Source organism: Marmota monax, unplaced genomic scaffold (assembly GCF_021218885.2).
Source record: "Marmota monax isolate L192 unplaced genomic scaffold, Marmota_monax_Labrador192_F-V1.1 WCK01_AAM20220418_F8-fsc00076, whole genome shotgun sequence".
In the NCBI taxonomy this organism is placed as follows: domain Eukaryota; kingdom Metazoa; phylum Chordata; class Mammalia; order Rodentia; family Sciuridae; genus Marmota; species Marmota monax.
Window position 1 is genome coordinate 2,579,551 of NW_026692843.1, and position 26,423 is coordinate 2,605,973.

At 50.4% G+C, this 26,423-nt stretch overlaps 1 protein-coding gene across 2 annotated transcripts in view; it reads right to left on the reverse strand.

Moving 5' to 3' along the window:
- Ctbp2 (C-terminal binding protein 2) overlaps positions 1–26,423 on the reverse strand; it is a 134,440-nt gene that overhangs the window by 65,321 nt on the left and 42,696 nt on the right. For both annotated transcript variants that reach the window (XM_046448708.2, XM_046448709.2), the window contains one exon: positions 25,174–25,277. The gene's annotated coding sequence lies outside the window, so the exon portion shown is untranslated. The remainder of the gene's footprint in view (positions 1–25,173; positions 25,278–26,423) is intronic.

The window sequence follows — 26,423 nt, forward strand, 5'->3', positions numbered from 1 at the left end:
GCCCCAGGGAAGTGTGGAGGGGGAATCCTCGAGGACATCTGCACTGATCTGCCTGGGTGACCTCCCTCCAGACTTAAACCCCAGCCCTGTGGTCTTAGGGATGCCATGCCCTCGGGTTCTCTTTACAGGGACCGAGATATACAAACAGTGGATCCATTTCAATAAGATATGAAGAAACGAGAAAAGATCATTTTGAAACAGGCTGTTATATATAGAAAATTAAATCAAGTGCCTTGGCTGTAAACACCAGGGCGGATCGTGCACCAGCATGCCATTAATTATTAACTGTCCTGAAATGTCCCAATACGGACTAAATGGCCTATTCCCAGAGCAAAATGTATTCTCATTGACAAAAGGAGACCAAAATATTTGTCATGGTTGCTAATTTGAATAGAATGGGTTCCAAAATTAGAAAGTGGCTACTTCAATGTTGAGCGTCTTGACAAGGCGTTTTGTTTGCAGTTGGAACAGGGAGACCAACAGGCTGTCTCCCCAAGGACTCCGTGCAGTGGGCCTTACTTCCAGGCTCCCCTTTTGATTTTGAATATTTTAGGAAGAATTTTAAAGTCAAGCCACACTCCCTCCATTACTGGTAACCATGCTAAACGGTTCCAATACCGCACCTGAGCATTTGCAGCGATCCTGTCAAATAAAATCTTCCTCCAAGTTAACTCTGCTCTATATTTATGCATTAATATCACAGCTTACTGCAAAGCGCACAAATCATTTTAAGAGAGTGTAAATTTAACTACCATGAAGGCATTTTATACTCTGCTTAACTTCACTAAGGGGCCCATATTTTTTGGAGCAGATAAATCAGGTTTCCATATAACTCTACTTAAGGGAACAGAAGTCAAAACTTATAAAGAGAAATATGCCCTGTGTCCCTGGATTACAGAGCAAATAAACATATCTGCACCCCAGCCAAGAATCTCCTTTTGTCATCTGTCACTCTTACCAAGCATAGAGCACCCACTGGAATACCTGGCCCAGGGCAGGTGGAAGGGCGGGAGGAGTTGTCACTTTCCTCCCAAGTCCGGTCCCTGTCCTCTTGCTATTCTGCAATGATGAGGACTGACCACTGTTGCCCTGAGAACATCTTCCCCACATCATGAGGAGCCGACATCTGTACCATCTTGAATGTCATCGATAGAAACATGATCTCCTCTGGATCTTTCTTAAAGGGAACTCATGCCCTGATGTCACAAGGTCCCCAGATGCACACATGAAAAGTAAAACGTAAAAAAAAAAAAAAAAAAAGGGGGGGGGTCCAAAAGAGATCCATCCATACCCACAGCAGCTGAAGTCATAAATTATTACTGAATAAGGGAACTTTAGCCATGGCCCATCTGGAAGGGCCAGACGGGGCCTCACACTGTGCCCTGAAGGTCGACAGAGGGAGGGCCCCAGGCTTGAGAAGCTGTGGTCCTAGCCTCTGAATCCAGTGCAGGACGCTCCCAGGTTCACAGCACATAACCCCGAACATGTTGCACCCACCAGTGAGGAGCCCTGGCCACTGCCTCTCGCATCCCACGACCAGACACCCAAGACCTGTGCAGGGTGCACAACAGCAACACCTCCTCAGTTTCTGGGGAAGAGAAAAGTCAAAGACAAGATAAAAAGACACACGAAAATGTGGCCCACTCAAAGGGCCCCACTGGCCAGTTCAGAAGCAACCCGAGTGAGCTTCAAGATAAACCATGGCAGGACCACGGCTATGACAATGGGATGAAGGAGGAAGCTGGGGCTGTGGATAAGCACGCTCGGAAGCAGGGATCACGATGAATGCCAACAGCTTAGCAAAGGCGCCAGCAGATCACACTACCAATCATCAGGCTCAACAGAGGGAGGGTGAAGATCACAGGGCTCGATCCCCAGGCTTGTTAATTACAAAGAGAAAAACATGAGCCTTACAGCGGAGAACAGACACGCCACCATAGCCATGTGATCAGAATCAGCTGGCCAGTAAGGAGAGAAACTGGGCAAGGCTTAGTCTGTCTCCCCAGGATGGCTGAAGCCTGGTCAACTGCCCTCCTCCCTGGCCAGCATGTGTTACAGGCCTGAATGACCACATGGCTCCCAAACTCATGTTCATGACAGCTCACTGACGTCCTGTTTAGATTCACCCCTCTGGAAAAGACAGGAACTATCAGTAGCTTCCCCCAAAACCTTGTTCTTCTGTTAACTAACCCCGACTTTCCATTCTAATCAATCCTTATAAAAATTTAACATGCCTCTAGCCTCAGGTAACATTTATTTTTAGCTAATTTTGACTGTTCCCAGTGACTAGCCTGTGGTGGGCACACCAATCCATCGGCAGGCAGGCTGTTACCCATGATCACTCTACTGTGATCAGTCGTCCAAGGACACGTGACCAAGGGCCTTTGGTATTACCATCTTCTTAGAAAATTCAGCTCCAAAGCCACAGCTCCAGGAAAGTGCTTCCCAGAGTGCACCAAGAGAGTCAGGGATCCCCATTCTCCAAGCCAGCCCGAGGACCCCCTCTTGCCAGTGTCCCCAGACTATTAGGAGGGCCAGCAGGGTATGGACCCCCAGCTCATCAATGCATCTCACCAGCTAGTGCTGAACACCTGCTGGACTTAATACAGCCAGGTTAATATTTATCTTAGGGTTCCAAGTGTACGTCTGACATGGAAATCGAACATAAGACCAACAGAGCCTGCCCATGTCCTCTACACACTTTCCAAAGCTGGAAGTCGGAGCCAATTGCTTGGAAAAAGGTCTTTTGATTTTACTTCTGAATGCAACCAACAAGTCTTCCCACTATGTTGTAGGGAAGCAACTCCTGAGAACACTCGGGGTCCACCCCTCAGGCTCCACAGGAAAACCCCCAGGTCAGGGAGCCGCATGCCCAGCACTGGGCATGTCGAGGATGCACCGTGACCAGACCACCAACCATATGGTACATAAGCTCCCTGATCCGGGGACTTGGGTAAGGACGCAACCTGCAACATGGTTTCCTTGTCTGCAAAAGAGGAAAAAAATGCCACATTTGGAGACTATGAACCTAACCACCCACATCTAGGCTGGAAGATAATCCAAGCTGCCTGAACAGGACCCAGGACCCACTGGCTGCTGCTTCTAAATGCATTTCTTCTCCACAGGCTGTGAACATGTACCAGCCCACAGCTCCAAGGCCACCACTGCAGGGTACCTCCAGTAACACAGGACAGGAGCCGCCGGGGAGCTTGGCCCAGCCATCCTTCTATTTCAGGCCCTCGGCAGCCACATGGAAAGGTGACTGATGAGTAAGAGTCTGACTCAGAGGGAGGCGCTCTGCAGGCTGCTCTTGCCAGTCTGGGAGGGGCTATCTGCTAGGTGGAGGCCCTATGTCCAGTAGCAGGGTACCTCAGCCCTCCTTTCTGGGAAAGGGACACTGGGAGCTACCTCCATCAAAACCACAACTTCTTGGGCCAGAGGGGTTCTCAGAAGCACCCTCTCTCTTCCTGCCCAGCCTTTGTTCCCAGCAGAAGGGCGAGTGCGGCGTCCACAACCAGATCTGGACCCCACCCAGGAAGCAACAGTAACCTACCCACTGGTGCTCTTTCCCACCAAGGCCCCTTTAGATCGCCCAATTTGGCCCCCGGGGATGAAGAACTCGCCACCTGTTACTGCTCTTTTTGACACCCAGCCATGAGTTCTGGCTTCACCCCATTATCGAACCTTTGCCCAAGTGTACTTCCCTTGAACATTCCCCAGGCTCCACGCAAACAAAGCCCTCTCCTTAGCAACAGTGCACTGGGCACAACCCAAAGATGACCCAAACTGGAGCTGCTCCAGCAGCCGGGGTGTTGGCCATGACCAATGGCACGGTGGCCAAAATCACCTTCATCCCTCCCGTCACCACCCATTGCAGAGCTGAGACAACAGTCCATCAGCAGGAAGAGAGACAGATTGCAAGCAGCTGCTGAGTCCTGAGATCAAGAGTTTTATTTTAGTGGCTACAGGGAAAAGCCGCCAACATCTTCACTAACAGCATAATTATATCAGAGAAGACGCCCTCCTCCAAGACTCCTGTGCTGCCCTGACGGCAGTTTAATCAGCGGAGGAAAGATGGTGAATGAAGACAGTCATGAGGCAGGATTCTGTCTCCTTCCCATGCACACGTTTGACTCTCTTTAATGACAATGAAAGAAAGCTACACGGCCATATGGCGAGGGGAGCTACCCTGGGTGCGGCCGTTACATAAAGCGTTTAGCAGAGGATTTAGCTGCTGTAAAGATCCCATTAACCAGAGACGGTTTCCATCTCCGACTCCAGGCAGAGCTGGTAGTTTTACTTCTGAGATCGGGGCAAAGAGTCTCCCTCAGCAAGTACTCAGGGAGCCCTGGCACTCTGGCCTGACCTGGGTGACACCACTCCAGGGTGCCACCTAGTCCCGTTTCCCGCCAGCCACCCACCAGCTCCCCCATGGTGATCTCCTGTGTGTATATTTTTACCCTTTCCTACATCACTTCCAGGCACACCAGGGCTGGGAGGTGTCTGACGAAATCACACAGCCCTTGCAATCCTGTGGGGTGGGGGTGACTTGGTGGGTGAGGTCAGGATTCTGAATGCCAGCTGACCTGCCCCTGGCCTCCTGTACTCCCCCCACCCTGAAGGGCCCCAGCCCCAGGCTGCTGCTCCCTGCCTGGGAGCTCTGCAGACACGCCCACCTCTGCCCAGAGGCTCCCTCCCCTGACCTTCCTGCAGCTGGCTGCCTCCTGCCTCCTCCTCTGTGTCCTCCAGAGGCCTGCTGCCAATGCTCCCACCAAATCTAAGACTTGATGTCCTGGTCTGAATGTTTGGGGCCCTTCAGATTTCTACTGAAATCCTGATATTAGGAGGTGGGCTTCTGGGCATCAGCTAGGGGATAAAGGCAAACTCAGGATGGGATGAGTCATTATAGGAGAGTCCCTGGGAGCTCCTCTGCCCCTCCACCATCTATCTGCACTACACCAAGAAAGTACTATCTATGAGCCAGAAAGGGGACCTTCACCAGCCACCAGATCTGCTGGCTTACTGATCTTGGACTTTCTGGCTTAGAGAACAGTGAGGAAATCAAGTCCTGGCCTTTAACAGCCAATGGTATATGGTAGGTCTTTCTAGCAGATAAAGAAAATGGTTCTTCCACCAGAGAGGTAAGGCCAGCTCACAGAAAGCCCTCCTGCAGAGGGATGCCCGACCTCTAGGACATGGCTCAGTGAGAGCTGGTCCACTGCCGTCTGCTGGGTCTGGTCATCCCTAGTACGCAAACATAGTTTCTGAATGAAAGTCTATGGACGGCAACAGGCAGCCCCCATTCCTCAGCCCTGCAGAGAGAGAGAGAAGTCTGGGCAAGTACGGAGTAAGAATGGAAGCACCTGTGAGGGCCATGGTCACCGGGCTCCTCGGCGCAGGTGTAAGATGATACCCCATGGCGATAGGACACCCACAGTGACAGGGTGTCCTACTGGGCCCACAGCTGCTTGCCTCGGCATCAGGAGCCTTCTCATTCCAGTGGACACACCCCACCCACAGGTCTCAGCCTCTCTGAAACTCATTTTCTACTTAACAAGTGAGAGCCCCCATTTAGGAATGTGCCAGGCAACTAGAGTGTGCCTGAATACACGAGATCCTCATACTTCAATGCAGACTGCTCAACACACAGATCCCTAGGGCGAGGCTGGGTGGCCTGCCATGCAATTCAGCAGCACCCAGATGGTCCACCTCAATGGTGGACAACTTGCATGTGCTCAAAGTTCTTCAGATTTAAAAGCCTCCCAGCCCTGCTCAGCCCTGCCTCCTTCACAGGACAACACTGAGGACAGGTGTTTTCTTCTCTGGGCTCAACGTCCACAGGTCCCCGAGACGCCATCCCCGCCCTCCATTCTACTTCCTCCAGGGAGTTCTTCAGGGGTCCAGGCACTGTTGTTGCCTGGCCCTGGAACCTGACCGGCATTCCGGCCACTGAGGACACATCCAGGAATTTCCTGGGCCCAAGATACCTTGGCTCCTGGAGCCACCAAGAGTTGAAGGAGTGGAACAGAAATCCAATCCTTGAAACCCATGGAGACAAGAGCAACCAGCGCCTGCCGTGTGGCTGGTGCAGCCAGGTCGGCAGTCAGCAGGAACAACAGAAGAACCAAGAGAAAGGGGAAAGGGAGTTGGTGAGGGGTAGGGCCTGTGCTGGACAGGACAGTGACTGTGGCCACAGCCCAGGACAAAGAGCTCAGGAATGCCAGCGCACAGCGGGAGTGCCCCACATGAGGTGCCTGCTGTGCAACTTAGGTTGGCCTTTGATTCTGGCTGTCACCCTGCAAAGATGGCCAGACACAGATGGTGCTGGAGTGTGCAGTCTACTGCTCAGCGCATTGGGGCTCCGAGTCACCCCACGGACTGGCCTCTGAGCTGTATGGGATGAGTCAACACCACCTCCTGGAAATTACTTCGTGTTTCCAGCTGCTAGGAGCTGGCAGCCCTGCCCAAGGCCTCATAACACAGTTACTTAAAAACACAAAGGGGGCAAGGCAACCTCCATGATCTCCACCGCTTGCTGCTGTGGAAGCCAACAAACGTGCACCACGGGGAGGCCCAATTGGAAGGGAGGGAAATGCCAGCCTGAGCCCTGCCCACCCTCCCCCAGAGTCCGATCCTCAGAAGCCAAGTGGGGAAGCATCAAAGCCACCCTTTCACCTGCCTGGCCCATCCTGCTGGGCCTCGGGCTCCAGCGCTGCTCAGACAGAGTCAGTAGCGGAGATGCGGAAGCTGTATTCTCCCATCTCCTGGAACTTCCAGAGGAATGCAACAGCTTCAAAGCACACCGAGACCTACACAGAGTCTTCCTGTGTCTGATCATGTGCCGCCAAACACTCCTTTTACTTTAACACATGTGCTCTTGACAACACATTTTAGATGAGAATAAAAATTGCTTTTTCACAAGAGGATTGAAAAGGAAAACAAGCACTACTGATGGGAATTTGTTTTTAAACATCTGGAGATTCCAAACTATCAGAGTTTCACAGGAAAAACTTCAAATCAGAACAAAAATGCCGGAGAGAATCAGGGAAATTATCCTGCACAGTTGACCGACTCTACTGAGGACTACACTTTGGAAGGCTCTAGCCCATGGAGACAGAGGACAGTTAACCCAGGGCTATTAAAATGACGACTGTCAACCCAGAGCTTCACTTGCACCCCAAGTATGTCAAGCAGGCCATGGAGGACCCTGTGCTCTAGGCACAGCTCGGAGGGGTACCCAGAGCCAGCACTGCTCAAGAGACAAAACCTCCAAAGCAGCCCACACGCCTTCAGAGTCCCTGCGCACCCTGACGTACAGCAAGCTAAATCCATGTCTGTTCAACGCAAGAAACCACTACTTAGGGTCTGGCTGCTCAGCAAACCCCATGACTGGAACCAATGGCAAGAGGATGATCCTCCTGTCCTCTGCTGCCTCCATGCTCACCAGGCCCGCCCCTTAAGTCACCCATCCTCCCTGGAAACACTTCTGCCTGGGCACTTCCTCTTGGGCTGGGCTACAGCTTTGGATTCTGCTGGTGGGACTCTCAGGGGCAAAACAGCCTCAGGAATGAGCCACCCACGGGGTGGCTCCAATGCCATCAACCTTGACAGCTGATCATAATCCAACTGATCACAATCCAACCCGAAGGGCTATAGATACCATCTCCCCAAGTGGGCAGGGATGGGCAGGCAGGAAGCACAGCCAAAGGGACTTTCCTTCAAAAAGAGAATTGTGAGAGGGACCCGACTGATAGTTAAGGCTGTTTTCTAAGGAAGTTCAGGGCAAAGCATCTGGGTTAGGCATGTGAAAGAATTATATCTTTACATGTTATTTCTCAGGGGAAGACAGTAACAATGTATGAGGACAGTAACCACCACACTAATTACCAGTGGGTTGGCAATGTGGGTACTAGGTACAATGTAGGTACTGCCCCACTGCACAGCACATTAACTCATTCTTTACAAGCCAATGAGACAGATAGTGTTATATTCTTTACAGTCATGGAGAAATGTCACGCAGCTTCCAAATGGCAGACAGAATTTGATTCCATGCAGGTGGGTGCTGGCGTCCACTGTCCTGCCAAGAAAGACAACTGAAAAACCAGGATGGGACTTTACATACACCCAGACCACAGCAAGCCCAGATCGGTCTTCTGTGAGCTCATGGGTGTGGGCATGAGCCCGTGCCCAAAGGTGAAAGGGGGAGAGAGAAGCAGTGGGTGGCCTACCTATCTGCACAGCATCTAAGCACGAACACTGTGCCAAACGGGCTCGCAGGGAGCAGGAGTTTTTGCCAAACCAACACGGAACACCATTTTTACACTCAGAGGCACTTCTATCTTCCAGGAAAGGCAGGAAGAAAGGGTGCAGAGAGTACCCAGAGGACTGGGGAGGGCAGGCTGCCCACTCTGCCTTTGGAAATCTTACATGATACCACTTCCTTCTTCAAGTTCTGGGGTGGGCAGCAATTCCCCGCCCCCAGTTAAAAAACAACATACTTCCATCACACAACTATGAGAAGGGGGAGGGGGATTAAAAAAATCACCTACCAATTCTACCATATCAAGATAATCATTACACACTATTCATCACAGATGTCCCCTTAATGACTTTTATGGTTCTTTTCACAAATGTACCTTCAACACTGAATCTTCTCTCTTTAAGACAATTGTTCTACTTATGCTATTTCATACTGTGAAAGCATCATTTGAGAAAGAATTAGCTCTTTTCCCCCACTGTTGGATGCTGGAGGCCTCTGTCATTAAGTAACACTGCATCAAAAATCTTGGTATTATTAAAGTTTTTTTTAAAGCACCAATTAGAGAAGGAAAATCATTAGGTCAAAGGGCACATGCTGGACTTTCCTGGAAAGGTGACCTTGGTTTCCAGGTCAGTCTGAAAGTTTCTGACCAGTCCCAGCACCTTATCTAAACTTCATCCTGCCTATCAGCAAGCACTTGGGGGCAGACCTGAACTGAGACAGACAGACAGACAGACACACACACACACACACACCAGTCCCTTCTCACTAGGGGTAGTTCTAACTAGTAGAAAGCCAGGTGCAGCCATAGAGCAAAGGTGGCCACGTCACCCTGACGCAAGTGCCCCACGTCCAGATGAGCCTGAATTCGATGGGACAGCTTCCTCCATCAAGTGCCACTGTTTCCTCCATCAAGTGCCAGTGTGAGGAGCTGGCTCTGTTTAGGAGCCAGGATACTTGAAAACACCCACCTTCATGTTTATGCATTAGTGTCACAGCAACATGCTCCCACAGGGCATGGCACCAGCCACAGGAACACCCGGGGTGGCAGGGCTGGTGTCGGCTGCTCCCCCACCGCAGGGAGGGGGCAGCACATGCTCTTTGAGTTTAATGGCAGCTCACAGCTCACCCTGGGACCTGCCCACCAGACAGCACAGCACTCTCCCTGCAGCTCCCAAGCCCCAGCTTACTCCTTCCTGCCTCAGTGTCTCAGCCCTTCACCTGCAACTGCCAAAGGCCTGCCTCCTGGTCAGGTCCCTCCTGTCCTGTGCCTTCTCAGCAAGGACCTGTTAATCTCTGATACCGGCTTCAACACATCCTTCAAAGGCTGGGGCTGTGGCTCAGTGGCAGAGCCCTTGCCTGGCCTGTGTGAGGTGCTGGGTTTGATCCTAGCACCACACTTAAAAAACACCCCTCAATTTGGAAAACTTTCACTGTGCCCTGCAGCTTGAGGTGGGGACCTCCCTGGGGCACATAGGAAGAGAGAATTCTCATGAAGAATTCCAATGATCAAGCGTCCTTTCCAGTCCTGTCGGCTGCCCCCAAGAACATGCTCCCCACCTCTTTGTGTATGACACAACCAACTCGGCGGGCCCTGTTTGGGGTAGTTTCCACGTTAGAAGGCACAGTGGTTAAAGTGCGTGTACAACACACGTCCTGAACAAAGCCGAATACCTAACCAGGAGAGCAGACTGTTCCCCGCATGTGGATGTATTACAGATGGGCTGGCTGGTCACCCAGGCTGCCCCGCCCCCTTCCTTCTTTCAGACGCAGCTGGGTGGGAATTCACTGACCTAATATCACTGGACAGATAATTCCTTGCCTTGGGGAAAGACTGGCAAAGCCCATGGCGTCTGCCATTTCCAATCTATGCTTTGGAACAGTGACTTGGGGCGTGTGCCAAGCAGGGGCAGGGCAGCACAGGAGGCCTCAACAGGGCGGCGGGTGAGACCTCGACAATCCAGCCCCAGCCTCCTTGCGAGTCCCTGCTCTGCATGGGAGAGCCAGGCATTTGATCCAGCTAAATCATCTCAAAGCCTGCTCTGGAGAAAATAATTGAATTAAAGAGTTGCCATAACTCATTCCAGCGAGATAAAACCATCCAGTGGGGAGCAAGGAGACGCGCAGGACATCGTCTCCCCAACACGGCGAGGAAAAAAGCCACATGATGTGGTTCAAAGGACAGATGGGACTTTCCTAATTGTCCCCAGATTCCTAGCAGCAGGAGGGGTAACTAAACGGTTTCAATTAAAAGTTAGAGGAATAGGGGAAGGCAGGCGAAATTTTGCTGGGTACTGATGAGACTCTGGGACGCATTGTCCCAACTTTAGATGGTGAGTGGCAATGGCACATGAGCGGTGAACCCACCCCAACATGTCACCATGTCAAGGTGACAAATCTGTCAAACGCACTGTCATGGACACTGGCGGGAGAGTAAGCAGCCAAACACCAGGCGCTAGCAACTGTTTCGGGGCAGGGTGCCTCCGTCTCACAGGAGGATCCCTCCACCAAGCCTGCTCCTGCACAGGAGGGTTGGAAAGGGGACAAAGTCAGGCGCAGTGGCACTTGCCTGTGATCCCAGTGATGTGGGAGACCAAGGCAAGGTCACCAGTTCAAAGCCAGCCTTGGCAAAGTCCCACCTCAACATCCAAATAAACTGGTGTAGCCCATTGGTAGAGCACCCTTGGGTCCCATCCCCAGGACCGAGATACAGATAAAAGGAAACGTGCTAAAACCCCTGAGGCAGCCGGCTGTGGTGCAAGGGTGACGGACACACCCCAGAAGGCCCGGACAGGCCCCAATGGGGGTTTGAGGCCATTTCCATGGGCACCGAGTAGACTCCAACATGGAGAATGGACTTCCAGGCAGTTCAAGCCAATGGTCAGGGTTGCAGGAGACTCACACATCCACCCCTGGAGCCAGTGGTTCTCAGGCAGGGGACAGCTCCCACCCCGGGACACACAGGCAATGGCTGGACATGGTTTAAATTGCACTCTGCAGTGAGGAGGGACAGTGTTCCTAGAATGAGGGTGCCAGAGGCTACAGTTCCCATGTCCAGGGACTATTGGGCCCAAAACAGTAACAGTACCAAAGCGGAGGAACGCTGGCTGGCAGGAATCATGATCGCAGCCTCTGAAGTTTCAAAGGAAACAAGAATGCTAAGGAATGGCTGGGTATCACTGATGCGAAGGTGGCTGATGAAAGGGACAATGGGAGATGGTGACAAAGGCATTCTCAAGCAAGGAAGAGTAAAGAAGAAAAACAAGAACACGCTCCAGTCACCTGGAACAGGAAGGTGGTGTCACAGGCCCGAACCAGCCCTCAGCTCACTCCAAGTTCATGCCTCCCATCCATGTCACCACGCAGGGAGGAAAAACTTGACACACGACTACACATAGATCTCACAGAAAAAGAAGAAGTTGTCGTCATCCCTAGCTGACAAAGGTGAACAGAGACATTGAAGCACTGAAGGCCCCAGAAACCCAAGACCAACGAGCCGACTCTCACTGCTGATGGTTCCTATCTACCAGCCCCATCTCCAGAGTAGCTACAGCAGTCAGGTGGTTCAGCCAGGGGTACAGGGGTGCAGAAGTAACAGCCAGGGACCGGTTGGCCAGGGGCTCTTCTTCCCACGCAGATGAGGTGGGTTTGTGTAATCCCACACATCTCCACTGGGACTGGGGGTATACTACCACCACCAAATGCCCCAGGGACACGGCTCTAACAGAGCACTTTCTGCCATTCCCGCAGTGTTCCATCATGTCCCAGCTTTGAGGAACAGGTGTGTTCAGGTGCACACAGACACAGGGCCTGCTAACAAGGAGGAGCAGGTGCTGAGCTCTACAGACAGGACAGATTCCATAGGAAATAGATTCCTCCCCCATCTACCACAGCAGAGGCTCCAGGATCAGGCTATCCACGACCCCAATCAGGAGTAACAATGCCTCATCTGGGCCCAGCGGCCATTGACCAGGGGCTGGAGAGTCCTTGCATCCGCCAGGAAGTCTGGCCAGGTCTTCTAGGACACAGTCCTTCTAGGAAGCCCCAGGAACAGGGGGCTGGGTTCAATTTCTTTCCCCGCTCTTACTAGTCTGTTTCAGCACCGGGGATCAAACCCAGGGCCTCACACGTGCTGGGTAAGCACCCTACCACAAACAACAGAAAACACATACATGGTTTGAGCAATGTGATCACATTTACCACCACAACTAAACTCGGGGAATACCCCCAGCACCCCACCAGCTTAACACTCTGCCACCAGAGTTAATGCTTCCTTCTCTTCCTTTCTCTGAAAGTAGGACAAGAGAAGACTCTGAACTCAGTGTCACAGCTGCCCTGTGGGGGAAAGCCCTGCGTGTCATAATAAAGTGGCAAAAAACCAAAATTGCTAAATAAAACACAGTCCTGGCGATAAAATCCTAGCACGAATTGAGACGGAAGCCTCTGGAATTGAACACTGACCAATCGATGCTTCCTAGTCCCAGCTCAGCAACGGGGACAACAGATCTACAAGCCCAAACCCATGGCCCACCACAGCCCAGTAAAAGACAAAAGCTAGTAGCCTCGAGATCACAGGTGGGGCCCACAGGGCGAGTTCCCTACACCCCACTCTCCTGATGAATCCCCTCTCCTAAGACAGAGGATCATGAACATGTTTAAGCATTTAAAAAAAAAAGAAGAAGAAGAAAGCAAACTCAGTCCCTGAGCTTGGAAAAACCAAGTCTGGCTAGCACGAACCATCTCCAGGTTTGTTTAGTGAAATTAACTAGCGGTTTAACGGGGGGAGTCTGATATACAAGAGTGCCCCAATTTCTTCAGAGAAATTAACATTTCAATCCTGTTTTTATCTAGAAGTCATTAAACTGTGCAACATGAATTATTGGAAGTGGAGTAGCGAATTAACTCTATTCATCAACTAAGTCCAAACACTTTAGAGTGCATCGGTAATGAAAAAATAGCTCTACAATTCTATCTCTTCTCATTAAAGTAAACCAGTTTTCCCCTCTCTCAGTATATAAAACTGTCTTCTCTTCATATAATTTATATTACCATAAGCCGGCTCACATTCTAAACTATTACACGCCTCCAATTAATTTTTGCAGCTTTTGCCTGAAAATTTAATGAGATAGTAGAGTATGAACCTGCTGACTTCAGATTACGTGTGCGCTCCCAATATTCATGTTGGCATAATAAAATAATCTGATCTGGACCTGATGAGAGCATCTCCCATTGCCAGAGCGGTGAAGGTAATGTATGTGTAAACCAGGTCTGCACGTTTTACTCTTTTAAATCCAATTATAAAATTTACTGGCCTCAAATTAAACTGCTCCTACTCATCAACCTGGGAGAAAAGAAAGACTTGGCCCAGTCTAATTACTGCCCAACACCATTTCCATAAACATTCCAGTGAGTGGTTAAGACGAATGACTATTTGTGCAAGTCCGTAGTTCTCTACCATGGAAGCAGAGGCCAGCCGCTCGGGCAGTGTGGGAAAGAGGAGCCCTTCGCAAGGACTTGTTCAGCAAGTCCCCTGGGGTATGCACACCATGGGCAGGGTCCTCACCAACTCCTGTGTCCCAGGTGTGTAAGAAGGTGTAGCTGTTTTGTGTAATACCTGTTTATATGTGCAGGTGTACACACATATTTGAGCATGTGCAGGACTGTGTCTGTGGGTTCTGAGCAGGTGCATGTGTGCGGACATGTGCAGGAGTTTGCACTTGGTGCTTGACGTGCACCGGAGGAACTTAGGCAGAAATACATAAGTCAGAGGCACTGGCGACCCATGTCTCATCAGGCCCTCTGATTACTAACTTTTGGCCAAAAAGATTATAAAAACCTAGCCTTGCAGGGCTGTCCCCCCATACACGAGACGGGAGGCCTTGTTTAGTGCTCAACACACTGAACACTCAGTTCACAAGGCTTCCTTTCCAATGTCAGCGGCTAGACTGCTTTGGGCTTCTTCAACTTTGCTTTCCTGGTCAGGGATGGCCAGGGACATGAGCCCTGAACCCCGACCCTCAGCTTTCCCCAGGCTTGTTGGGCTGCAGCAGCCCAGACATCCTCTGGAAGACACTCCTTTTTAAAAGGGAAGGTTCCTCACCCTCAACACGGAAAGGAGCCCTCATAAAGAGACCTCTTACGGATGTGTACGAAGGCCAAGCTTGACTGGCCAAAAAGCCTTGGCTTGAAGGAGAGCACAAAGGTACTCTGCTACCAGGGGAGGTGGCAGAAAGATTCCCTAGGACTGCCCAGGTCCACAGTCACTGTTTCAATCTGTCACTCAGCTGGGCCAGGGTGGGGTGGGAACCCAACCAGGATTGGTCAAGCTGGGCTCTTCCCAGAACCAACAGTCCTAGCACTCTCGAACCAGATGCATCTGAAATACAGATGCCACACTGTCTCAGGCCCATTCCTAAGGACCCCAAATTCCACAGGGCAACCCCCCGCCATGTGTGTAACAGCAGATCTCTCACCAAGATCACACAAAAATGCTACGAGCCTTCCTGTGCTGAAGAATGGAAGCTATTAACTGTGTTACTGGCATGCACAGATGTTGTCTATTTCTAAAAATTCCCAAATAGATCAATTAGCATATTATAAAGAATTTACTTCCATTCTCCCTTGACAGATCATAAAAGCCCAAACATGACGCTCAGTTTGAAACTGACAAGTGTATATAGCAGGAGGTTCCGTATGAACTGCAGACAACAGCAAAAGAAAATGGTATTTATCATGATTAGACACCTAATTAATTCTAAGAATAGAATGTCAAAAGCTATATATACATTTCTTTAGTAACCGAAGTTCAACATCAAACAAGTCACTTCTGCTCTGCAAAGGGAAGTCCTAACATTTTTCCAAACATCTGTACCCAGCAATAAGGGCTAGTCCGCCTGCTTTCTAGGTAAGTTAAGACAGTAAAAGCAGGGGGTGGTCTGGGTAAGTAAACGAGTACTCGCAGGAAAAAAAAAAAAAAAAAAGGGCAATACATTTTAAAATTAAATCAGCTTAAATACCACAACATACTTAAACAGGGCTCTAGGATACTCGCCCATCCCCTACCGTGGCAATTAACTCAATTTAAATTAAGAATTCTCGAGCTTCCACCATGTGAAAATTCTGGAGGCCTTTTGTGTTTGTTCGATTTGGGTGGGTTGGGGGGTGGCTCTAAGGCAGGCAGACAGAGCGAGGACATTATTCTGAAACTTTAGGCATTGTTCTTACTTGGGTGTCTAGCAATGGCCCTGGGGAGAGGGGTAAAGGAGATAAGGGCAAGAGGAATAAGAGCGAGAATAACACGCAAAACCAAAATTCAGTTAATAGATGCAGAATTGTCCTTCTCCCCATTCTTGCAGAATTCTCTTCCTAGATTGCAAATCAAAATCTGCATTTAAATAGAATCTTTTTAATGTAGAAAAGAGGAAGCCCTAGGGTACAAAGGTATTGCATTCAATATCTATGGGCACAACATTGCATTTTAAACGAGATGCCGCATTTTGAAATTTACTGAATATATTATACACTCCAAAATTGTCTTGTTATTACTATTTTTACTAAATTCTCCTTTCTTAATGGGTTATGTTTCTTTTACGGCTAGGACTGTTAATAAAAGTAATGTGATATTACATCATTCTATCAATTTCATTGAGAAAAGACTACAGGGTCCTGGATCTCAAAAGCTGTGGGCTCTGATAATTCCAGCCATTATTCAGTGTGAGATTCAAACAGTCTGAATTCATTAACATTGGTTGTTATAAATCTGCATTTTTAGACTTTGCCATAAAATGCAGCAGTCCAAACCCAGTGACCTGAATCTAACAGCCTTTCACGTGAAGTGGTCGCGTTCACCAGCTTCTGCCTTGGCTCTAGGGATAAAGCCCCATGTCCTCTCCTCTCCCTGGATGGACAGAGATGGGAGTGATGTGGGTCCCAGGCCTGCTGCAGTCTGAAGGTGTCCCTCACAGCACCAGGTGGACAGAGTCCCCAGACTCAAGTGCTGATGGTTCCTGGAATTGGGCACTTTAGTGGGTAGCAGGACTGGGTGAGGCTATGGTCCTTGGTGGCTCTAAGCCTTGCCTGTCCTCACAGGTCCTCTGCTGACAATGTTTGGGCAACTGCGAAGATCTTGGTGCATCAGCAGGAGAGTGGGGAGGAGGCCCATTATTAGACAGGTAGGGTCCAGTCAAATGCACACACCTGGGTACAGAACAGGCCACTCGGGCACAGCCGCTTGGCACCAGCACTTCACCTTTGCTGGGCTTCCACAGTATTTCCTTCCCAAAGTAGGTGAGAACTGGGATCCAACACAGGACATTGGGGAAAAACCATCAGCACCAGGCTGGTAGGAAGTGGGTACATCCCAGTCCCAGAAGGAAAATGGAAACTTCAGAACCACCCAAGGTAGGTGAAGCTGGGGAAGGCAGATGAGAGCTCTCCTCTGTCACATCTACTAACCGCTCATGCTAACACAGACCACGGTGCTGCCCTGATGAAAGGCACCCTTCCTTCCTGCCAGCTTGGGATGGGCCCCATGCAGAGCCTGCGCTGTCAGCACTGATGCTGCAGCCATTCCTCCGTGAGGTCCTCACCCGGCAAGCCAGGGCCTTGCTAAGCCCTCTTCAGGATGTTGAATGGGCACAACTCAGGTTATACACCGTCATTAACCCCATCCTGTGGGCCAGCTAAGGCACGAGGCACAGATAGGTTGTTTTCCCAGGTCAGTGGCATCAGAAGCAGCCAGGGTCCAGTGGCAAGAGCATCTCGTGGTCATGCCATCGCCATCAGGATTCTGCTCTGTCCACCGTCAAGCCCTGGGCATTATGATCGCCACTGTTCCCAGGCGAACACAGAAGGAGCCAAAGCTATGGGGCTACGGATGGGAGCGACTGTCATGAGCAATTCCATGAAGAGGAGCCAAGCCGCTTCCTGGCCACGTCTACTGCAGCATCAATCTGCTCCGTTCAAACACGAGCACAGAAGTCTTTCCTTTCCGGCCTTGAAATGCTGCCCTTACGCCTGTGGCATATCAGAGCACAAATCAATATGGATGCTCCTTCCTGGAGGAAGCTGCAGCCCAGCGTCGTGGTTTAGAGGTCATCTTCTGCTGTAATTAGGGAGCGGCAGCGAGTGGCAATTGAATTATGAGAAGCTGGAGCACTGTATACTCATCCGAGTGAGGGGCTAGGACTATCAGTTACACGCACAGCAGCACCAGCTGCCAGACCTCTGGAGGCAAGGTGAGGCAAGCAGTTGCTGAGCTGGACCCACGGAAGGAATTTGAATCACAGGCCACCTAAGCATTGGTGCCAATGGATCTGGGGCTTTGGGACTAGGGGAACCAGTTGGGCCTTTGTGCTGTCCTTATGGTCACAGCTTGATGTACCAGCGCAACTGACCGCCCCCTCACCTACATGGCTGGCACAGGCGCGGCAACCCCAGATGATGAGAGAATGCAGCCAGGTCCCCTCGCCACACAGGGCTCAGATTCCCCACTCAACCTGCATGTAGGAGAGCCAGGCACATACCTTTGCCTTCCCGTGTGGAGGAAAGCTCCAGAACATGGCTTTGTTATTTCGGAACATGTACACTCCCCTGGACAGGTAGTACAGCGTGCTGGTTTGCCTTCTGTCTGTGGAAAACACTCCAGGCTACCACAGAGCAAGGCAGCCCTCCCGACAGATGCTGGGATGGGCTCCTGCCTGCACCCAGCCCACTCCACACCCCCACCGGCAGCACTGCAACCCAGATTTACTCATTCAAAAAATACTTGGGGGCACCTGCACTGTTAAGGTCCCCCAACAGAAAATTATGGAGATAATAAGTGCAACGGACACAGGTCTGCCTTGGAGGGCTTGCAAAAATCACTTTAGAAGGTTCTACGTTATCAGAACTCTACCCCCTAATCCATTAATCTCACCCGAAGCTCAGGAGAACCCAGTCAAACAGAACAAAATCCAGCTATGGGCTCTCATGGGACATGAGGCCACTTTCCTGCACTCAGGGCACATAAGCAAGGGCCTGAGCAAGTGAGGTGGGTGGGGGCGCCCAGGCAGAGATCGCAGGATGCACGGAGAGGCCAATCCCAGGGTTCCTGATGCAGCCAGAGACAGAGAGGAAGCCAAGTGTCCAGGAGCACTGGAGTCGAGGTCTCCTAGGACAGAGACCCCGTCTCTTCTCTGCCCATCTAATCCTGTATTCTGGGAGGCCCATGTTGTGGAACCGAACTGCTTTCAGTCAGCACGGGGCAGGACACCATCACCGGGGCAGGACACCATCACCGTGAGCGAGCCCTTGGCCCAAGCCTCTCCCTGGGAGAGAGGCACCCGTCCCCGGCTCTGGGACCCTGTCTAAGGCCCAGGCCTATAGACCTGCCTCCCCAGGCCCCAGAGGAAGCCATCAGCGGGCTGCCAGCTCCAGCTCAATTATCAAGGAGCTACAGGGTCTGCCCCATGCAGGATGGTTTCCATTGAGTTAAAGGCCCTATGGTTGAATGGAAGAGGGAAGGCAACCACAGGTAGAACAGGTGTCGTTACCAGTGACAGGACCAGATGCCTCACCACAGTCTCGTTTTCTACAAAACTATGTCGAAAGACAGCAAAACGCAGTTCTGAGAAGTCCAGGCCCTCTCCAAGCAATCCAGCTGGAAGTCCACAGGGACACCCGATTCACCAGCCCAAGAATGGACGAAGGGGAGGGTCCTGTGTGGGAGCCAGTTACCGAGTACATGGATAGAGAAATGGAAATTCAGCACTGTAGTCGGATGCGCTGAACTGCTATTTGTTCACGGGTTATGTTTTTTATCCTTGCACATTAACATTTTTTCCCTAATGTTCTATCTTTTTGCCATATATAATTAATTTTAACAGCCTCTGCAACTTACCCCACAGGTTGTTTCTGTTTCTTTTAAATAGTGTACCGCTGAGAAATTGATTTGTTTGCGCCGCGTGCCTAAAGAAACCACATTATGAAATATGTATAAATGTCACTGTTTGGGCCGTTTCTCAGGATAAATACAGAAGAACGTCCCACTTTACTCCTTACATGGGAGTCCGCTTGAGGAAGAGGTTCTCGTGGATCACCCATGTTCCCACACACACAGAAACCAGTGAATTAGGCAGCATTTTCTTTTAAAACCTGCTATTTATCCTTAACTGGTGCAAGTCTGGGGGAATTATCTTAATTGCTACATGGAAAGAATGAATTGCAAAAGCGTTCAGTTAACCAAGACTTTATTTGTAACAGCTTGGGGCCAGGTGGGAGTTGCCAAGTTTGCCAAAAATAAATGAAATCAATCAATAAATAAAGCAAACCTGTTCTGTCAGTGTCAGGTGGATGCCAGAGAAGGAGGAAACACAGGCAGCAGCACCCATCTTTCTGCACCAGATAAAAACACCAGGCTGGGGACCCACTTTCTACGAGGGCCCTTTCCTAGAATGTTAGTTGAGAAAATACATTCAGGTTTTTGCTCTTCAAGCAATACTGAAATTAGGAGTAGAAATGTCACTGTGACGAATTCTGAAAGTTCCTGGGTACTTTCCTATCATGTGGGCTGGTTGAGGCCAAATCCTCTTTCTAGCACTGTCTGGATTACCTTGAGCTTATGCAACTCAGGAGTTGTTGCAAGCTCAAAGTTACGCCCTTTACACTTGAACCTGGGCAAATCCCTGGTATTTCAGTGAGGTGATGGACGCCCCCCCCCACCCCCACCCCCACACACGAAAACCCAACTACGACTGCCTAAAAACAAGGCCATGCTTAAAACAGAAGATGCTACTGGTCTCCCGCACTCTATGGGCAGTCATAAAACCAGGAATGGTAACACACAACCACTTCACAAAAATGCCTGCGGAAAGACAAATCCCTTTCCTGGGGCATTAATCATCACACCCAGGAACTTGACTCCAGATCCAACATTTTAAACAAGAAAGCTCATTTCCCTGTCTCCTCATTTACACACCAACATGTGCACCCTAAACCTCCTCAAACTTCAACTTCACCCTAAACACAAAACTCTCTTTCAACACAGTAGGACCCCCACCCAGCTGCACCCATCTATTCCCACTCTCCCCTGCTCCAGCAGGCTCACTCCGAGCCTCAGAGGCTCAAGGCCCGTGCTTGGTCACTGACGTTGGTCACTGACGTTGGCCTCTGGTTGTCCCACAGGACGGGGCCGTGGTTCCTGGGTGCAGTGGGAAGACCAGTGCTGGGGCAGGAGCTCAGAGGGCCTGCTGTGCACTGGAGCCCTACCCACAGCCACAGCGTCAGGGGCAGAAGCAGTCTACAGTCATCCCCACTTTGCATGACCAATGCCAGACACTCGAGAAAGAAACTTCCAAGCACATCTAGACCAGGGAAGTTGGTCACCGAGGGTCCTTGATATTGTTGACAGCAAATCACACCACCTCAGTGTTTCTGTAGGCTCCCTCCAGGCAGGGGAGCAGGAGAAACCTGGTTTTGGGGGTACACCAGCAATACCTGAATCCCAGGTGTACAGGAAGGTCCTAGGTACTGACAGGAGGATCTGAGCACCTAGCTCCTCACACAGGAAATGGGGATCTTAGCCCAGGTGCCAAAGACCTGGGGAGGGTGGGCCACACACCCACACTTTCCAACATGGCATCCAAATCGGGTGCTTGACAGTGATGTGCACAGAAGTCCCCAAGGAGCCAGAGGCCAGCGGGCTTGCCACCCTTCCTGAAGCACTGCTCAGAGCCACCCGTCGCAAGGAGGACCCTGCAGTGCGACACTCACCCTAGCAGGCAACCTCAGGAAGCACAGGTAGGCTTCTGCTGCAAGGGTAACAATGAAAATCGAGACCTTCTGTTTCACTCTGCTCCTCCTGACTTTGGTTGGAACCAGCAGCCGGGGTGGGTGGGTGTCCTCTATAAACAGAGCAGAAGACCAAGCCCACCGGGAGCAGCCAGGGCTGATTCACCAGACCTGGAGAATAAAGGGGGGTTGGACTGACGGTGGCTCTAGTGCTACTCAGGAAGCCAGGCTAGGACTCAAGAGTCTCAGGAGGGAGGCAGGCTGCAGCCACACCTTCCATGTATGCTTGGGGGCTGAGAATGGCAACGGAGTGCTCAGATTCTGAGGCACAACCCACATCCTGCAGGCCCAGGAGTAAAATCCATCCAAATAAGACCCACGATTTCAAAGGGACCCTTTACTCCTCAGAGAGGGCAGGCCAGGGTGGCCAGGGCTCTGCAGCATGGCTGCGGGCTCTGCCTCAGCCTGCTGACTGCTTCTCATCTTGACAGTCCCCCAGAGGTGAAAGGCCCCAGGATCATCCTCTGACCTGTGATTTCCAACATAGGCAGTTGTGCCTCCGGCCTCAACATTGGAGCAGGATCACTCGCCCCCAGGTGGACATACTGGCTGACATGGAGCACCCAGAAGGCCCTGGGAGGCTGCAACACTGGGACCACAGTGCCCATGGCCAGACACCACACCACTCCACAGTCCACGCCACCAGGTCCTGAGGTTTAGGTACTGTGTCGGGAATAAGAGAGTGTTGTACTTGCCTTCCATTTTATCATGTCTGTTCTGCCAGAAATGGGTCAGAGATCCTGACTAGGGAGAGGACCTTGGCTGGCACTCCAGAGCTCCCACTTCAGACGGTCAGCACAGCCTGGGTCCCCTGACCAGGCAGGGCAAGGTCTCCCACAACCATACACCGAGTGACCCTCAGATTGCCACCTCCAGGGTCCTTGTTAGGCAGGTCAAGCTTCCACATCATTATTGCAATCTCTCAGAGCCCTCAGTGTGCACAGGCCGCCAGACGCACCGTCACGTTGTGTGTTTGCGAAACCACAGCCAGCATCAGACCACCATCACTGGACATAAAGGCAAAGGGCTGTGACCTGCCTTCACTCACTCACAGACATTCAGCCAGAGGGGCTTCTTTTTCTCTGACACTTGAGTTAAAATTACAAGATAACTAGATGGCTGCACAGAGCACAGCTTAATGACAACAGTATAAGAGAGACCACAACACAGGCCAAGTGATGAGAAAGTTAACTCCCGTTCCCGAGAAGCCAGCAAGCTACAGTGCACACTGGGTCTTCACTGCATAACCGACTGCAGAGGACAAAATGCAACAGGTCTGAATTCAGCACGTTGCCTTTCATTATAAATCACAAGATAAGCATTCCTTGGGACAAGAAAGCTGACCTGTTTGATGAAAGTTTTCATAAAAGGCCACAAACCAAAATATGAAGCCTGGTATAACAGAAATCTAATGCTATTAAATTAGGACATGCTCAAAACTACCAAGAATGACAAAAGTGACATAAAAATGGTTCTAGTGCCTCGCACGTTTGCCATTCTGAATTCATGACTTTGATGGAGTTGTGGATTTTTTTTCATCGGCCTCCTTCTGGGTCTCCATCAGGGATCTCAACAAAGGAGTTGAAATTGCCATGCAGTCCTTTAGGAGACAATTTAGCAGCCGAGGTGTTGCTGTACTTCGACTACAGGTAGGTCGAGGGGGTGGCTGCCCGCAGAGTGGGGCACATCCTACTGGGCATGATGCCATGCTGTAGAGCACACTCAGGCTTCCTGGAGACATGAGAACATCATTCTGAGGGGTCTGCGAGTGTAGTCGGGGAAGAAGGTCAGTCCTGGAGCGGGGGCAGCAAGGCAACCTGTGTGCAGACTATGGAGATCACAAGGCACCATCTCAGCACAGTGGCCAAGCTCCAGTGAGGGCCAGCTCCATGACTGCTTGTCCAAAAGGCCATCCAAAACTCTTTCTCAGGTCAGGCATCCCTGGAATCCCAGCAACTTGGGAGGCTGAGGCAGGAGGATCAGCAAGTTCAAGTCCGCCTGGGCAACTTAGGAAGATGCAGTCTTAGAACAAAAAGCAGCTCTCCATCCGCAACACGGAGTGGCGGGGGGGTGGGGGGCAGGGAATAGCAACAACAAAAAGCTCTTATTCAGAAGTATGCCAGAAACCCAGGTGTGCTTGTAAACACCGTACAGGCTGTGTCGAGGCACTCTCGGGGCTCAAGAAGCATCTGCTAACGAGTGTTGGGACCTCATTCCGATACTGGATGCATTGGTAGAATAATTCTTTTCCTCCGAGATGGGGACCAGTGCTAAGCAGGGTCGTGAAGTGGCTCCAACTTGAGTCAAATGAGGATGCCATCATTCACACATGTATTTTAAAAGTACATTTTGTCCTTTGCTACATCCTTATCTTTAGGCGAAATGAGTTCACAGCCCCAGCCCGAGTACCCATGAACACCCAGCACCTTCCTCTGCAGGGCTGGCTCTCCAGGGGGGCACACCCGGGTGAGTGCAGGCAGGAGTCAGGCACTGCCGGTGCTGGCCCACGGCATGGTCGCCTCAGCAGACCTGCCCGTGACACCTCCAGCCCCAGCACTTGGCACAGGAATTCAGGCACGCCAACCCAGAGGACTGTGCCTCTGCCTGGGAATGCCGGGAAGGTGCTACGAGGGTCTTTGGGATAACGGGAGCCAGAGGAAAAGGCACACGTTGGCCTTGAACGGCAAACTGGATGGCGACGGCTGAGCTACCACAATGTCCTCGTGTTCCCCTGGAGAGGCCCCAATGACCCTTCGCTGTTCTAAGACGCCTAAGGGCTCCCTCTGGAAAGTCCCTGGACGTGAGGGCCACCTCTGCTGTGATGGCTTTTGCCCTGCAAACCTCGTCTAAGTATTCCTGGGGAAGGTCTCCAAGTCTCCAGGTCAAATTAAATCCTGGGGACCATCTTGGCCCACCTACTCAACTGACAAAAAAAGGTTCTATCACATGACCAGAGGAGGCCAGGCTACCTGCTCAAGGTCATCGTCCTGCTGGCCCATCTGTAGGCGTAGGCTGGGGGCAGTGGCCTTGCCCTCTGCCCGTCTCTACCACTTGGAAAATGGGGAAGACAGCTGGCAAGACCTTCCCAGTCCCAACCCACTGTCTGCTGTGCTGAGCTTGACAGCTCAGCCCCCCAGCGGCTCATCCCGCCACACGGGACTTCAAGTTGCTAACGCCTCCACCAACTCAGGAGGCCAGACCTGAGACAGCAGTGGAGAGCCAGACCCTCCTCCTGGCCAGCTCCAGCGTTCTCCTGTTGGACACCGAGAAAACTGGCTTAGACTTTTCTTGCTTTTGAATGACACTGTTCATTCAGGGATAGAAGAGGGCTTTTTAAAAAGGCAGGAGAAGAAAAAAATCAATCCCAAAGATGTTGCCACTTGGAGATCTTGAGTAATACCACATCGTGTGAATAGTTGAAGGCATGTTAAAACTAAACTCCCAACCCCAAACCTTGCAGCAGGTGCAGTCTGATCTGTTATCAATATTCTCTCTACCACACTCCAAAAGAGTGTAGGCAGAATTGAATGCTCTCTTGCCTATACCCAAATTCCCAACCAACTCCCCCAGAAAAAACATTCCGTGTTAAGACAGCCCAGAGGTTAGCAAGTCTGAACATCTAAGCTGATCCGCGAGTTACCCTCACCAGCAAGCTGCTTTCTTTATAAAAACGTCCATTTAACTGTTTTACAAGGGGCTGGGGTGGCATGAAACCATCTCCCTAATTCATTTTTACTCTTTTTAATTAATACATCAAGAAGTCCTACCACTATTTCCACCCTGACTTGAGTTCCCTTGTAGTATAATTTCCGTTGACTTATCTCTATAGCAGCAGCAGCAGCAGCAGCAATCACTTTACGCTGAACTGTACTGCTTCAGAGTTAATTACATGTATTTTGCTTTTGATAAATGAAAATACCAGATGCAATTAATTGAAAGACAATCAATATGATCCTGCTATTAGACATCCCGGTGATACATCCAGAGGCTGCCGCGATCCATAGTCATCAACTAATTGAAAACACGTTCCAAAGGGGGTTTTAGAAAACTGAACTTTTACCTGGAGATGTTTTACAATAACTCACCAATATAAATCTGTCTGCAAATTCTACAGTTCACGCGACAGGCTGTCCGTCTTCTTAAGGGGATACAGCTTCATTGGCTCAAAACCATTTAAGGTGGTGGAACCCTGAAAGCAAAATGAATCAAATCAGTGAGGCTGAAGCAGGGGTGTTGTTTACATCTTAGCCAGCCTTTAATTGCATCTTCCAATGCTTTCGACTCTAGGCTAGCTACCGAGGTTATTAAATGGTTTCATTAAAAATACTATTTGTCTTGCTGCAGTCGCACACCAGATCAAATCAACCAGTAGAGCCCCAGAAAAAATGGACTCTTTCCATCTACTGTGACATGAAGCCAGGAGGGCAAGTCCAGAAGGCCAGGTTGTGTCATCGCCAGGAAAATGCCATTTAGCTTTCTTTACATCTCCAAGTGGCAAGCAAAGGGACCAAACAATCAATACCTTCAAGCAAAAAGTATTACCAGCTGTTTTGAGAAATGCAGAATTATGGAGCACAATTCATAAGCCCATGGTTTCTCAGTGCTATTAGCATAAATGCTGACAACCGTTAATCTACTGTAAGTCTGATGAACGGTTGCAGTTGTCCATTAATAGAAGGTCATTTTAACTTACTACTGGAATTGATTACTCAGTTAAGAATTCAATCCTAATGTTCAATAAAATCGCACTTTCTTAGCAAATGCAGTATGAAGTGAGGTGACGCATTAAACAGCACTCACATTTATTTCACTGTACAGGAGTAGAGAGGAAATAGATGGTACCATTCATGTCATCTGAACCACTTCCTACACACACAGAGCTGCAGGAGGAGAGCGCACCCAAGTCCCTCCTGGGGTTGACAGAAAAGGCAAAGGTCCGGGCAGCGGCTTGGCCAGGGGGCTGTTCAATGGCTTTGTAATGCAGAAAGAACTTTTCAACATGGGTGTTGCTATTCAACAGGAGAGTCCACACAGCAAGGTGACCCTTCTCAAGCCTCAGGAGAAAGGACAGGACTGTCACAGCCAGTCCTAGCCATGCCCCACCCCAACTTCCTTACAACCAAGACACACAAAATGCCATGTATCACCATGACCAGCTCTAGCTACACTCCAACTTTCCAATCATTCACAACTCAGGAAGCTATGGATTCCTAATAGTTCTAATGTAAAACAGAGGCTGAGCCCTAGGACCCAATCTTGTTTTTTTTTTTTAAAAAAAAAAAAAAAAAAACATACAGGAAGTCACAAAGAAGGACCACAGGACCTCCCAGGTCCT